Source organism: Schistocerca nitens, chromosome 3 (genome assembly GCF_023898315.1).
Source record: "Schistocerca nitens isolate TAMUIC-IGC-003100 chromosome 3, iqSchNite1.1, whole genome shotgun sequence".
In the NCBI taxonomy this organism is placed as follows: domain Eukaryota; kingdom Metazoa; phylum Arthropoda; class Insecta; order Orthoptera; family Acrididae; genus Schistocerca; species Schistocerca nitens.
Genome location: NC_064616.1, coordinates 193,268,077 through 193,284,860, shown reverse-complemented (window position 1 = coordinate 193,284,860; position 16,784 = coordinate 193,268,077). Strand labels below are relative to the sequence as shown.

At 42.0% G+C, this 16,784-nt stretch overlaps 1 protein-coding gene across 1 annotated transcript in view; it reads left to right on the top strand.

Moving 5' to 3' along the window:
• LOC126249547 (uncharacterized) overlaps positions 1 to 16,784 on the top strand; it is a 385,639-nt gene that overhangs the window by 231,539 nt on the left and 137,316 nt on the right. The gene's annotated exons all lie outside the window — the stretch shown is intronic.

Genomic DNA, 16,784 nt, shown 5'->3' with positions numbered 1-16,784 from the left:
AGTTAGGTTTAAGTAGTTCTAAGTCTAGAGGACTGATGACCTCAGATGTTAAGTCCCATAGTTCTCAGAGCCATTTGAACCAGTTACAAAGATACAAAGATACAAAGGTTTTCCGTGATACATTTCATTCCATTGCTGTAATCTGTAACACCTGAGAGTATAATTACATTAATCCTCAGGGGGTACACGCCTACTTTGTGTACTAAGTGTGGCAAGCGCTGATTTTCATATAGAGCGCTACGTGGCGTTACCAAGATAAATACCTAAACAGCCTACGTACACAATGAAGCAGCAAACGGCGGTGGTTTCGGGTTCAAATGGTTCAAATGGCACTTCAAATGGCTGAAATGGCACTGAGCATTATGGGATTTAACATCTGTGGTCATCAGTCCCCTAGAATTTAGAACTACTTAAACCTAACTAACGTAAGGACATCACACACATCCATGCCCGAGGCAGGATTCGAACCTGCGATCGTAGCGGTCGCGCGGTTCCGGACTGAAGCGCCTAGAACCGCTCGGCCACACCGGCCGGCGTGGTTTGGGGTCAGCGGAATGCACGCTACAGGGCGTCTGGCTCGGAGCTGCTCTTGAAGTAACCGATTTGGAACAGTTCGTCGTGTCACTTTGGTGCTGCAGTTGCAGATTTAGTACGATACGAACACGATGGTGCTCCCTTTCGGTAGTGCAACGTGGCCGTCCGGAGCCCAGTCTTCATGTGACCGTGCGTTCGCGTGACCACCGCTGCCAGCAATCACGAACAGTGGTTCTGTTCCTGCCAATTCTTTCTGCGGTAACGCAAAAAGAGCATCCACTTTCTCGCAGCCTAATTACACGACCTCGTTCAAACTTCTTTGTCGCCTTATGGCATTCCTGACTAACATCAACTCACCACGTGCAGTCTGAAATGCAACTAGCGTTCACGACCGTTTCAGCGTGTATTAATAACCTGACTTGCATCCTCATATTGGCGCTACTAGCCCCACTCTTATACGACTGACGCAAAATCTGAATAGACTTCATCTTTCAGATGCAGAAACAAGCCTACCACCTTTCGTTTATGTCGGACAGCTCCTGTCTGGTGTTTCGATTTTTTTCCGTCAATGTATTTAATTGTTGGCTTATCTCTTCATCACGTTTTTTGTATTTTGGGAAGTATCCATACACTGATCTGAGGAACCACATTTCAGACGACTTTATTTTCACCTACGTCTCGCTCCCATACATTATTGTTGGCACAGTTATAGTATTACAAAATTTGAATCTCTTCTCTCACCTCACCCTTCAATGTTCGCCTAGTTATTCCACATGTATACTGAAACTTCGTCACCGTCGTTAAAAGGTAAAACACAACGAAGATAAATGAAGGTTGAAGCTTGTTCTGCTGGTTGATTTTCAATTATTATCTTGTCTCTAATTGGATAATTTCGTTGTTATTCCGTAATTTTTGTTTTTGTCGTAGATATCAGGAAATTGTTGTAGCCTATCCCCGATGTTATTCAGTCTGTATATTGAGCAAGCAGTAAGGAAAACAAAGGAAAAATTCAGAGTAGGAATTAAAAACCCATGGAGAAGAAATAAAAAGTTTGAGGTTCGCTGATGACATAGTAATTCTGTCAGAGACAGCAAAGGACCTGGAAGAGCAGCTGAACGGAATGGACAGTGTCTTGAAGGAGGATATAAGATGAACATTAAGGAAAGCAAAACGAGGATAATGGAATGTAGTCGAATTAAGTCGGCTGATGCTGAGGGTATTAGATAAGGAAATGAGATGCTTAAAGTAGTAAATGAGTTTTGCTATTTGGGGAGCAAAATAACTGATGATAGTCTAAGTAGAGAGGATATAAAATGTAGACTGACAATGGCAAGGAAAGCGTATCTGAAGAAGAGAAATTTGTTAACATCGAATATAGATTTAAGTGTCAGGAAGTCGCTTCTGAAAGTATTTGTATGGAGTGTAGCCATGTATGGAAGTGGAACGTGGACGATAAATAGTTTAGACAAGAAGAGAATAGAAGCTTTCGAAATGTGGTGCTACAGAAGTATGCTGAAGATTAGATGGGTAGATCACGTAACTAATGAGGAGGTATTGAATAGAATTAGGGAGAAGAGAAATTTGTGGCACACCTTGACTAGAAGAAGGGATCAGTTGGTAGGACATGTTCTGAGGCATCAAGGGATCACCAATTTAGTATTGGAGAGCAGCGCGGAGGGTAAAAATCATAGAGGGAGACCAAGAGATGAATACACTAAGTAGATTCGGAAGGATATAGGTTGCAGTAGGTACTGGGAGATGAAGAAGCTTGCACAGGATAGAGTAACATGGAGAGCTGCATCAAACCAGTCTCAGGACTGAAGACCACAACAATAACATCAGCAAATTAGAGCTTTTACAAAAGTTATTTAGGATATATAAATGGTTTTTAAAGCTTATATTCATTGTCCTGCGTAATGAATTAATCGTTTACAGAAAGCAAAGTATTGCTTTTGGAACATCAATATTAAGCTGTTGTGTCTCCTATTAGCGGAATGGGACAGAGTTGCCTATTCTTGTACGTGCTGTCGTGCGGACAGGTTCAGTTCGATTACAGAAGTGATCTACCTTTTTGTGAACGGTTCATAACCGCTAAAGACGCTAGTTCGTTACTTTACAGAGTATTCTATCAAGACAGGTTTACTATGTTTCCTAAAAGGAGCGTCTGGTTGGACCTTCAAAGGCTACTGAATAGCCGGCCGGTGTGGCCGTGCGGTTCTAGGCGCTTCGGTCTGGAACCGCGTGACCGCTACGGTCGCAGGTTCGAATCCTGCCTCGGGCATGGATGTGTGTGATGTCCTTAGGTTAGTTAGGTTTAAGTAGTTCTAAGTTCTAGGGGACTGATGACCATAGATGTTAAGTCCCATAGTGCTCAGAGCCATTTGAACCATTTTTTGCTACTGAATACTCTTCATACAACTGAGAGATTAGGAAAAAATAACCGACGAGGCTGGAACGCAGTACAGATATTATTCCAATCTGCCGCTCCTCAATCGGTGACGCTCTCGTATGTTCTTCGGGTTGTTCGTGGTATCCCTCCGTTGGGTGCCAACATAGGAAGACAAGTGGCCAGGAGTAGCGGCACCGCATACTGTCGCCGTGAGAGATCTGCACAAGGGCAAATAATTAATCAGTACCAATAGTCATTAAATGTATTTTTACTTAACTTTAGTCAGTCCTGAAGTGCAACCCAACTATCGCCAGACGCTGATTGCTGTGGCATCGACTGCAACGACACCACTGTCTTAGCACTCTGAATCTCGATTTCTCGAAAACGCTTGAAAAGCGCTTCATACGAGATCAGCGTTTGTTACATCTAAGTACAAAATTAAAGCAACAAACAGAAATTTTGCCACAAAACAGTACAAACAGGTGACAGTGAAGGAGAAACAATGTAAAGAATACAGAACGTAAACTACTGCAACATAAATCACGGTAGACAAATATGTTCTTCCTTTTTTTTTCCTACTTACGGATTTAGACACACATTCCGACAACTGTTTAATGTGCTCATCCACTGGAACATCGTTGGACCAAGTGCATTAATCTACAAGGAGACTACATTGAAAAATTAAAAAAGTTTCAGTGACGTAAGTACTTTTTTTCTATTCCGTTCCGATAACTTTTCAAACCACCGTCGTACATTCAAATCATTTTAATTATATTAATACCATTTCATTACTATCTATCAGATTAAAAGTACTGTCGTTTCTTAAGTAACTATTATTTTAAAAATACTCCATTTGCAATGCTCTGATCCGATGTAAGAGAGAGACTTAAAGCCCTAATCTGATCAGGTTAAATAAATGAATAAAATATAATTACTGGTAAATTTCGGCGAATGTCCATGTTTTCAGTAACATTATGACGGGTCTCTTCCAAACATCCCGACTGCTTGCTCAGTTCTGCACAGTCATCGTCCCGCGGCCACTTTCATTGCCGAGTGGAAAGTGACTTGCAACTATAAACTTTTTGTTGATTCAGCTATCCACGTCGCACTCGTGTTGCTGTTGACCCCGATAACGCCGCAACTGTGTCAGCCGTGGAAAAGCTAATAGCAGGCATTGTTCTCTAAAATTCTGCATTGTTAAAACTACCTTATATGCTTCCACTAAATCACATTACTCAACCTTATCGTTTCCAGTTATAACACAAATGCAAAAAGGTTATTTCCGTCCTGAGACACCTCTTTCTCTCTGTCTCTATCTCAATCATCTTATCTTTTGGCCAGTTCCTCTCCTTCTCGTACTGATAAATTTTATCTCGACGTTCATATAATTACTAGAAGAAAGAAAACGCTCGTGAAATGTGACACATTGGTTGAAAATTCAAACGAAATTGTGGAGGAGGGGAGGCGGTCTAAACGAGCTTTCGCCTAATTATGTTTAGTCGACAGAAAAACACGCCCATGACCTTTAGCACAGTGGCACTCCTACTAACTATTTGAACGAAGACAGAGAATCAAATTGGATGCCAAGATCTTTTTTCTAAGTGAGTTATCGAAACTATGGAGAGCCGTAAAGTGAAGAGCCACTTGTGGAATTGGATTCTGCGCATTGCGGTTACGATTTTAACCCGTGTGGCATCATGTTCGGTTATTATATTGGCTATTAGTAGAGCCTTACTAAATTGCCACCGTGCTGGCGAGAAACACATGCTCGGCGGGCGACTTCTTACGCCAAAGAGCATATCAGAGAAAAAGTGGGATCTGTCGTTCATAAAAGAAGTCTTCAACCTTTACTTTAATATTTAGACGTAATGCAGTTCTTGGAATGGTGAGAGAAGGGGACGACTTAATGCTCTACAGCTTCACAGGTGTAGCTGTTACCGCTGAAAAAGTGAAAACGAGACAGCTTTGCACGTGTACTGTTGACCATCAAGGGAAATCCGATTAAAGTCCGGCTTATCGCTCTTGAGTTTATTTGAAACGACGTACGTGTGTTTTTCAGTCACGCAGTGCATTTTAAGGTAGTTTTTACAATACGTTGTTACAGCAAATTATTACATTCAGAAGATTATTAATCAAAATCTTTCGCGAGATTCTACAGTGTGTAACAAAAAGATCCATCCGATTTAACAGGGCTATAATGTCTTCTGCATGAATGAGATATAAACTTGAGATGACGTCTAGGACAACAAACTTTATATTTTCAATAGAACCATTCGATTTTTCTATGGTATATAATTTACATGCACATTTTAGTACTTTTTACAATTACGTTTAGGGTAAAAATTTTGTATACACCTGACACGGTCAGTCAGGTCCGATCCGCAGTGTATGATAAACGAAGAAAACTTCACAAGCCAAGATCATTAAAAAAACATTTTATTGGATCACCAGTTTCGAAAGAGCTATGCTGCCATCATCAGATCTGCAAGAAGATGAGCAGTAGTTGATAGGAAAATCATAACACTACAACGTAATAAACTGTAGTGTTACATAAACTATGGAATTATAACATACCTTATGCTTTAAAAATTCTACAACATATTGATTATCAATGTCGCAAGTTACTTCACACTGCATATGCGCTTCCCACACCATGCCGATCACTATGCATCGGTATGCCAAACGTAAAAGTATTATGTACAAAATTAACATAACTATATTGCACCGATGTTCAGCACAAGCTGCTGACTGACATAAACATAGCTATATTGTACCGAGTACTAATGTTGACGTTCACCACCAGCTGGCAACTGACAGAGAAGTGGTGTAAACACAACGACCACCATGTACGTTCATGAGGCAGAACTGTGACAGTTGACAGATTAAAGTTTTCTATGTAACATAAAACATAGATACATAATACATATAACTGATAATACATTATGAAGTACTTTTTTAAATTTACGTTATTATACAAAAAAAATGGCTCTCAGCACTATGGGACTTAACTTCTGAGGTCATCAGTCCCCTAGAACTTAGAACTACTTAAACCTAACTAACCTAAGGACGTCACACACATCCACGCCCGAGGCAGGATTCGAACCTGCGACCGCAGCGGTCGCACGGTTCCAAACTGTAGCGCCTAGAACCGCTCGGCCACTGCGGGCGGCTATTATACAAACCAGACCAGAGATATATAGAAATTTTACGTATAATTCATGTATGTACCTTCGATAATTTTGTAGGATAAAATACACATGAACCTTTGGAGAGTCTCGGTAGCGTGTGTCTGCTGCGTTTCCCATTTTCTTACGTTATGGCAGTTCACTTTTCCACTTAAGAAGGATCGTAGCCTCATCACTAGAGTGGCACCGTACCAAAACTACTGTTCGGTAGTTTTGGTACAATACACAAATGTCGTAGTAAATGGGTAGGTTTACCGGTAGTATTGGTAGCATTAGTAGGGAAAGGTACATAAATGAATGTATGAGCGAAACTGTGAGTCCATGACTTCTCTGTGTTTCTTGTTTGTTAGTTTGTTTTGTACAAAACTAGAACCGCACATCGTTCAGCGTTAGTCCATTTTATTTCCCTACATAAATTGCAAAATAAATAAATAAATAAATAAATAATGGTTCAAATGGCTCTAAGCATTATCGGACTTAACATCTAAGGTCATCAGTCCCCTAGACTTAGAACTACTTTTAAACCTAACTAACCTAAGGACATCACACATCCATGCCTGAGGCAGGATTCGAACTGTGACAGTAGCAGCAGCGCGGTTCTGGACTGAAGCGCCTAGAACCGCTCGGCCACAGCGGACGGCCGTAAATTGCATTTTGTAAGTAATAAAAGTTAGTTGGTCGCGTAAATTTGCTCCTTTATGCAACCAAAGCAATTACTGTTGATGCCAGTACAGTTCACACGCACAAAAATTTAAAAAATCTATATTATAATTGTTTTTTGTACTCAGTAGAGCATTCTTCATCATGATCAAAGGCAAGAGTTTCGTGTTAGTATTGATAAGTGCGAAAGCTTTTTATGAATAACGGAAACGTGTCTTATACAAGCTCTAAGAAGTATTGAAGCGAAGTTTTTTTATTTTACCTTTTTTTAGGAAGCTGCGTTTTCAAGCGCTGTAAGAAAAAACTGTATTTCATCTTTTTAATTTTTACAGAAACATCCCTCTGTTTCACGTTTATAAATAAGCAATTTTCGAATAAAACCTGAATTAAACATTGACAATTTCAATTTTGCTGCAAATACTGTTTATTTTCAAATAACAGGCAGGAGGATAACTAAGCAGAACAAAAATGTTCTGTAGAGTACGTGACGCTTTATATATCATCACTTAGTTTCTAGACAGCTCAACACTTCCGGTTTCTACGGGAATCTGACATTTACCCCATATGCAAACAAACCGATCGAAATGAGGTAACGCTCGATAGGTATGCAACACACCTAAGGTGCGGATAAAGCGGTTACGATATCGAGAGGTTGTAACAATGGAAAATTGTACTGAAATGCAAGAGGATCTGCAACGAATTGACGCATGGTGCAGGGAATGGCAATTGAATCTCAATGTAGACAAGTGTAATGTGCTGCGAATACATAGAAAGAAAGATCCTTTATCATTTAGCTACAATATAGCAGGTCAGCAACTGGAAGCAGTTAATTCCATAAATTATCTGGGAGTAGGCATTAGGAGTGATTTGAAATGGAATGACCATGTAAAATTAGTCGTCGGTTAAGCATATGCCAGACTGAGATTCATTGGAAGAATCCTAAGGAAATGCAGTTCGAAAACAAAGGAAGTAGGTTACAGTACATTTGGTCGCCCACTGCTTGAATACTGCTCACCGGTGTGGGATCCGTACCAGATAGGGTTGATAGATGAGATAGAGAAGATCCAACGGAGGTCAGTGCGCTTCGTTACAGGATCATTTAGTAATCGCGAAAGCGTTACGGAGATGATAGATAAACTCCAGTGGAAGAGTTTGCAGGAGAGATGCTCAGTAGCTCGGCACGGGCTTTTGTTGAAGTTTCGAATACGTACCTTCACCGAGGAGTCAAGCAGTATATTGCTCCCTCCTACGTATACCTCGCGAAGAGACCATGAGGATAAAATCAGAGAGATTAGAGCCCACACAGAGGCATACCGGCAATCTTTCTTTCCACGAACAATACGAGACTGGAATAGAACGGAGAACCGATAGAGGTAATCAAGGTACCCTCCGCCACACACCGTGAGGTGGCTTGCGGAGTATGGCTGTAGATGTTGATGTAGATGTAGAATACGCTTGCGTCTTGAACGGACACATGCGCGCGACCTGTAGGTTGCCTCTTTTATAAACAAGCAGTACCTGCCGGTGCTATCATCGCATGCCGTGAGCTGTAGTAGGCGCAGAGCCCAACTCTCGAACAAAATCACACCATACAGTTGCAACTGAATTGCACCTCATGAAACGGAGAACGCAAAACGTCCTTTGTTGATGTGTTGTCACGTTCTCGATTCACGCACACTGGTTAATGAATGAGCAAGCAAGCGAGCGCGCTAGCTAGGGAGATCCCTACCGCTAGCCACAAAAACCGGCAACTTAAAACTAACACCATGGTAAACTTTTAGATTCGAACCTGCTACGGTAGCAGGTTCGAATGCTGCCTCGGGCATGGCTGTGTGTGATGGCCTTAGGTTAGTTAGGTTTAAGTAGTTCTAAGTCTGGGGACTGATGACCTCAGATGTAAAGTCCCATAGTGCTTAGAGCCATTTGAACCATTTTCGATGCGAGACTTAAAATTCACCCCAACTTTCTATCTTCATTCTTGTAGAAAACATAGTCTTGTGAAATTAGGTTAATCTCCTTGAAGCACGCTGTATATTCCTGTTACTTTCGAAGCTGTTCTTCTACAAATCCTCCAAAATATCCCACGATTCTGAGTGACTTGCGTCAAAAGAAGACCAACGAAACCACCAGACATTTGTCGACAATACTCTTTGAAGTAAGCCATTCCGAAACGTTTCGAATCTTTTGCTTGTAATTTTGCTTCCTTTATTACTTTCAGTTAGGTACCATCTTCTTATACCAACACATTTTACTTGCTTGTGTCAGATACATAGGATGTAGATAAGCAAGTGCTGTTGGCTGCGGGACAGGAAATCGCAGGCTCTAACTGCGTGCCAAGGTCCTGCGCGCAGGGGACCGCGCTTTCACACAGTGCAAAAATCTCCAGAAAGTGGAACATGTCTAGTGCCAATTTGACGGCCTCACTCTTTGTTGAAACTCTGACAGCACTATACTTTCAGAAGATTCACAGTTACTACGCGTAAAGTGTTCTTTATAGCTACTAAAGGTTTTCTGAGCACCTCTAGATGACAGCCGAAACTGCTCTTTAATGACAGGTGCAACAATTTTAAATCTACTGTTACCGCAGAAAATTACACTAGCCGAAGTTCTCAACGTTGAAAAGATGTTAAGCATGCCCCAAAGTTTCGCCTCCAGTTTCTACGAAACACACCCCGAGTCTTTTCTTCCTGCTTGTACGGAGTAGGTGGTCCAGCGGTGTGTTATATCCTCACTAAATATGTCTCGGAATAACTTACGTACTAAACTCACAAAAAGTTGAAAATTTTTATGGAGTTCACTGTGAAGTTCCGGACCAAGGTGGTTCGCTCCCCAGGTACGGGCGCAACTACAGTACAAAAAGTGAACTGCCGCAGTGGTTAGCACACTGGACTCGTATTCTGGAGGACGTCGGTTCAAATCCCCTTCCAGTCAGCCAGATTCAAGTCTTCCGTGATATTTCTAAACCCCTCAAGACAAATGCCGGGATGGTTCCATTGAGAAGGCACGGCTCTTTCCCTTTCGCATCCTTCCATAATCCGAGCTTGTGCTCTGACTCTAATGAACTCCTTGTCGATGGGATGTTAAACTCTAATATTCCTTCCTGTTTGCATCTACATAAAGTTCAGGAGTCTTTTATGGGGAGATACTACACATATTATGGGACAGTCTTGCGAAACCCTATAGCCTTAATGATAGCGCAGTATCGTCAACAATTCTCATACATTAAAACTATCTACCCGGCAAATACTCGAATCTGGAGCTGATCTTTAGCGAAAAACATTTTTTGCCAACTGAGGCATCGGAACATGTGTTACGAGTCTCATCAAAAGTTTCGACCCAACAGTATAGAAGGTGTCCCACGAGGAACGGTCAGTGTTCATGTATATGTCACGAATGATCATTCGAAGCAAGATAGTCTAATAAACGTGGGCTCTCAGATGCATACCTTAAGAGCTTTGAGCTCATCTTCACCTTCGATACTGCGAAACATCTCTCCTGCTGCAAACTCTTTGCTTTCCATATTTTGAGAGGAGGTAGTAAGGATCAAAACAAGAAAAACGTCCTACATAAATGGTCTCTAAATACATACCTTAAGAGTTATCTACATCTACATACATACTTCGCTAGCCACCAAGCGGTGTGTGGCGGAGGGCACAATTCGCGCCAAAATCATATTTCCCCCCCTCTGTTCCACTCGCGGATCGCGCGAGGGAAAAACCAGTCTGAACGCCTCAGTACGAGTTCTTATTTCCCTTACCTTTGATTGGTGATCATTGCGCGATTCGAAAGTTAGTGGTAATAATATATCCTCTACAGCCTCGATGAAAATCGGATTTCGGAATTTAGTGAGCTGCCCCTTCTGTTTAGCGCGCCGTCTATCTACAAGTGTGTCCGACTTCAAACTTTCTATGAGATTTGTAACGCTCCGCGATGGCTAAATGTACCAGTCACGACTCTTGCCGCTCTTCTTTGGACCTTCTCAATCTCTTGAATCAGACACAACTGGTAAGGGTCCCATACAGACGAACAATAATCCAAGGCAGGACGAACTAACGTATTGTAAGCTATTTCCTTTGTTGAAGGACTACATCGCTTCAGGATTCTACCAATAAACCGCAATCTAGTGTTCGCCTTACCCATTACTCGTGTAATCTGATCATTCCATTTGAGATCATTTCGAATAGTCACACCCAGATACTTGACGGACGTTACCGCTTCCAAAGACTGGGCATTTATTTTGTACTCGTACATTAATGGGGATTTTCGCCTTGTTATACGCAGTAGGTTACACTTACTAATATTGAGAAATAACTGCTAGTCATCACACCACGCATTTATTTTTCTGCCGGCCGCGGTGGTCTCGCGGTTCTAGGCGCGCAGTCCGGAACCGTGCGACTGCCACGGTCGCAGGTTCGAATCCTGCCTCGGGCATGGATGTGTGTGATGTCCTTAGGTTAGTTAGGTTTAAGTAGTTCTAAGTTCTAGGGGACTGATGACCACAGCAGTTGAGTCCCATAGTGCTCAGAGCCATTTGAACCATTTATTTTCTGTAAATCCTCACTGATTTGTTCACAACTTACGTGTGATACTACTTTCCTGTAGACTACAGCATCATCGGCAAACAGTCTCAGGCCGCTGTCGATACCATCAACCAGATCGTTTATGTAAATCGTAAAAAGCAGAGGACCTATTACGCTGCCCTGGGGCACACCTGAAGTTACGCTTGTTTCTGTTGAAGTCACCCCGATCAGGATGACATACTGCTCCCTGTCTGTTAGAAAACTTTCTATCCAACCGCATATGTTATCGGATAGACCATAAGCGCGCAGTTTTTGTAGCAAGCGACAGTGCGGAACTGAGTCGAACGCCTTTCAAAGGCGAGGAATATGGCATTAATCTGGGAGCCGGTATCTAGAGCCTATTGTATATCATGCACAAAGAGGGCCAGCTGTGTCTCGCATGACCGCTGTTTCCTAAAACCGTGCTGGTTTCTGCAGATGAGCTTCTCAGAGTCTAGAAAGGTCATTATGTCTGAACACAAAATATGTTCCATGAGCACTTGTTCATCTTCGCTTCTGTAAAACCCATGTCACTTATTAAATGACTGCTCATTGCTCTTAAGATACGCGTTTTAAAGTCCATGTTTACTAGACCTTTTTGCTTCGAATGATCGTTCATGTCATATTGTGTCGTTTATGCCACATCCCGCCGTTATTATATTTTTGTTGTTGAGTTTTAATGCACAGTATAGGCAAATTTTGCTACGGAAGGCTAGCGAGTAGGAAGGATGACAAGGCTGACTCATCGAACGAGGCTCCGGATAGTCACATAGTGTGAGAACTGCTGGGAGAGCAAGGGCCGTAGCTTACTGGTACAGAGAGACATTGGGGATTCACCTACAATGCTGAGCGCCAAGAAGCGAATCTTTTAGTATTTATATTTACTGTTTAAATATTAATATACAGCTCCAGCCGTGCTGATGACGTTACTTGCACTGAGAACGTGACGGAAAGGAAGGACCAATCGGAAGCGCGCCCTGAGAGGGCAGACGCCAAATTGTTTAGATATCTCACTAATAGTCTGTGATCTGTTTTCGAGGAGGTAATACATGGTTCCGTATATAAAATCTGATCCCACGTAAAGACGGAACAATTTTTTTGAAAAATTGTACTTGTATGATGTATTAATCCAGAACAGTCTACGATCGGTTTCAGAGGTGGCAACTCGCGAACTGGTGTGTGAAGTGCAACTCCACGTAAAGACGGAATCAGTTGTTAAATTGCCTCCGAAAACATATTTGTACGATCCCATGTGGATTCTAAGGCCGCGTAAAGAATTTTATGACTTTTGCGGTGCTCGTGAACTACTGATTAACGATCATGAATCTTGTGATGAATATTAACGATAGACTGGCTCTAGAAATCGTTTTACTAATTTTGCAGTTGGACAAATAAAATAATATTAGTTGGCATTCTGACATTTTACGATTCTCATTACACTTCGCATTTAAACCTACCCACTTGCTGCTTTGTTATGCACTGTTTATTGCAAAGCTTTAGAGCTCGCCACAGACGGAGACTGGAGGAAAGAAAGTTGGCTAGAATTTCGTTACGAGTAGTGATTCATATTTGAATCACACTTAGACCGGTATTACACTATCAGATTTCTTGGCCAAAGATTTGATGAAATATTCGTCAAATATATTTAACAAAGACCTTTGACGTGGCGCTATAAAGTGGTATTACACTGTCATCATATTTTTCGTCAAAGTTCAAGATGGCTGACAACAACAACTTATTATTAACCGCAGCAGTTGCATGTACCGCAACTGCACTGTGTGCACATGCGGAAGAGAAACGGGGAAAAAAAAGGAAACGTACCTTGGTGAAGCCGTGGATTTTACGACGACACGATGGAAGCATTCAACAAAACTTGTTACGTGAGCTTATAGTGGAGGACGTCAAGTCGTACATCAATTACTTAAGAATGGATGAGCATACATTTCAGTATGTGCTCAGTGAAGTGTATCCTCACATCACACAGCACAACACTCACTTAAGAACTGCTATATCTGCAGAAGACAGGCGCACTGTACAACTGAGATTCCTTGATACAGGGGAGAGGTAGGTTAGGTTACGTTAGGTCTCCAATATTATTAATCTGTTTTTATATTCAGGGTGCCTCACGTTGTAAAGTGCCTCAGCAGCTTCATACATCTCTATTAATTTTGTAGTTGTCTGTATACACCAATTTTATTTACCAGCAATGTTTATAAAAACACTACAGATGACAGAACGCTGCAGCGATGCTAGTGCTCCACGTGGTAACATGTCACATTGCAGTGAACAGAAGACAAGCGACTTCTTTGATCAAAACTACAGCGAGGCCGCGCGGGATTAGCCGAGCGGTCTGAGGCGCTGCAGTCATGGACTGTGCCGCTGGTCCCGGCGGGGGTTCGAGTCCTCCCTCGGGCATGGGTGTGTGTGTTTGTCCTTAGGATAATTTAGGTTAAGTAGTGTGTAAGCTTAGGGACTGATGACCTTATCAGTTAAGTCCCATAAGATTTCACACACATTTTTGAACAGCAAGGCCCTAGATTTGATCACATTTATTTGACGACAGACGAGATTTGAAAAAGTTCCCTATTACACCATCAAATTTCTTTGATAAAGATATTTGACAAAGAAATGTGATAGTGTAATACCGGCCTTAGCATCACTGTGCGTCCCCGTGTACATATTGTGACAGACGATATTTCGAACATTCATTCCCCTGTCTGCCGTGACAATGTTAGAATATCCCTGAATATTGACCGTTCCTCCTGGGACAACTTGTATCTCTACTACTTTTCCAAACCCAGCAGAAGCTTCCCTGAATGCCAAGGTCCCGTCAAATTATCGTCTGTAAAGAAGTTTAATGACAGCGTACACTGCACTGCAGCATGAAATATTCATTCCGGAAAGAATCTAGAGGTTCTGCTGAAGTCATTCTCCTCCTTATCCTTCTTCCGAGGTGGATCAGCTCGTCGAGCTATGCAGAAGTATCTTTGTAGGTAAAAAATAAGATTATAGATTAACGTCCCGTCAAAATCGATGTCTTTACATACGCACCACAAGCTCGGCTGGACGAGAAAGGGGCAGCAAATTTACAGTGGTCTTTACGGGGGAACGATCCTGCAGTGCTCCATTTAGTCACGTTTTCTGCTTTTCCGTACGGGACTGGAACGTCCAAAAACAAGGCAGTAGAAGAATCGTTATGCTTTGACGGACGTATTCCTGGGATTCTCTTGAACCATATTCAAAATGGAACGCTCTCTTGCTTGTATTGATTCTTAGAGATTACGTTGTACCGCATATGATGGTTGTCTGACATGGCGAGAATCGGAGTTTTAGTATAACAGTGCTTCTTGCCACAATTCTAAGTGCGCCTCCAAATTCATGGCATTGCACCATGAACATGTCAGAGTAGCTCCCTGGTCGCAAAAATTCCCCAGACTCAACCCAACTGAGCGTAAGTGGTGACGTCTCGAACGTAGTGTTTAAATGAGAATCATCCGCCACCCATTGTTCAACAACTGTATGACTTTCTGCGAATAACATGGCTCCATATATGTGGGGAGATCAGTGAACATTCCAGCGATCAAGCCCAAATCTTGTCGCAGCCGTATGCACTGATCCGTATGATAGTAGTTGTTCATAATAATAATATAGTTTTTCGTTGCACATCACCTTTTAACTCTAATGCCAGGAACATAAATTACTACTTATTGTTAGCTTTAAATGCCTAAATGCTGCAACATCTCTGTTCACTTCGGAGAAAGGCATATTTTGTCGTTTCTGAAACTTAGTACCTTTTGAAACTATCGTCTTTAAAACTATCTTCGTAAATAACCGAAATCTCAGTCAACAATATGTTGCGTTTCCCTTCCGCCTCCTTTGACACATTTCGATTAGTGGTTCAACCCAAAAGTTTTTCACTCTCTTTAACAAGTAAACAATAAAAAATGAACATACTTGCAGGAAGAGGAAAACGTACACGCAGCTGAATATAGTGAAAGAAATACTAAAGAGCATACATTCTCTTCAAAGAGAACTATATCCTAGTCGCTTCTGACGCTACTGGAGTTCTTGTGCTATTCCTCGGTAAGACATAGACAGATCTAGTAACTTTCTATACGTCAATGTAGCGAATTGCCAGACACACGCACTTAACATACGGATAAAGGTAATACCTGGTTTTGCTTCCTGAAAGTAACTTGCGAGTCGTAAGATCCTCACCCTGCTCGAAACCCAACACAGAAACTGAAGCTCAGATGTCGGCAAATGACTGCTGCGCATTTGACAATTGGCTTAACTAGCGCTGCTGATTCAAGTCCCGCCGCCTACAAACTTGGTTGTCTGACCAGTAATAATAGCGATCCTGTACGGCTGCATAGGCAGACAAGGAGACAGTATTTCTGCCTCTCGTCACAAAACCACGGCCCTGCTTCTTATTGGGCGTCAACAGAGCACGAAGATTTTCTGATCTAACGTGCCTTCGTTCTGTATATGTCGCTAAATTATTCTTATACAGGGTGTTACAAAAAGGTACGGCCAAACTTTCAGGAAACATTCCTCACGCACAAAGCAAGAAAATATGTTATGTGGACATGTGTCCGGAAACGCTTACTTTCCATGTTAGAGCTCATTTTATTACTTCTCTTCAAATCACATTAATCATGGAATGGAAACGCACAGCAATAGAACGTACCAGCGTGACTTCAAACACTTTGTTGCAGGAAATGTTCAAAATGTCCTCCGTTAGCGAGGATACATGTATCCACCCTCCGTCGCACGGAATCCCTGATGCGCTGATGCAGCCCTGGAGAATAGCGTTTTGTATCACAGCCGTCCACAATACGAGCACGAAGAGTCTCTACATTTGGTACCGGGGTTGCGTAGACAAGAGCTTGCAAATGCCCCCACAAATGAAAGTCGAGAGGGTTGAGGTCAGGAGAGCGTGGAGGCTATGGAATTGGTCCGCCTCTACCAATCCATCGGTCACCGAATCTGTTGTTGAGAAGCGTACGAACACTTCGACTGAAATGTGCAGGAACTCCATCGCGCATGAACCACATGTAGTGTCGTACTTGTAAAGGCACATTTTCTAGCAGCACAGGTAGAGTATCCCGTATGAAATCATGATAACGTGCTCCATTGAGCGTAGGCGGACGAAACTAAAATGAGCTCTAACATGGAAATTAAGCGTTTCCGGACACATGTCCACATAACATCTTTTCTTTATTTGTGTGTGAGGAATGTTTCCTGAAAGTTTGGCCGTACCTTTTTGTAACACCCTGTATACGAGGGGATCTCAAAAAGTAAGTTACACATAACTTAAATTAAATGCTACACTAAACTTCAAAGTGGCGCAGATAATTCACACTGTTTTTCAACATACTCACACAGTCTCTGTAAAGAACGATCGGAACCCTCTAACAATCGTTCAATTCCTCGACGATAGGAATCCGTGTCTTG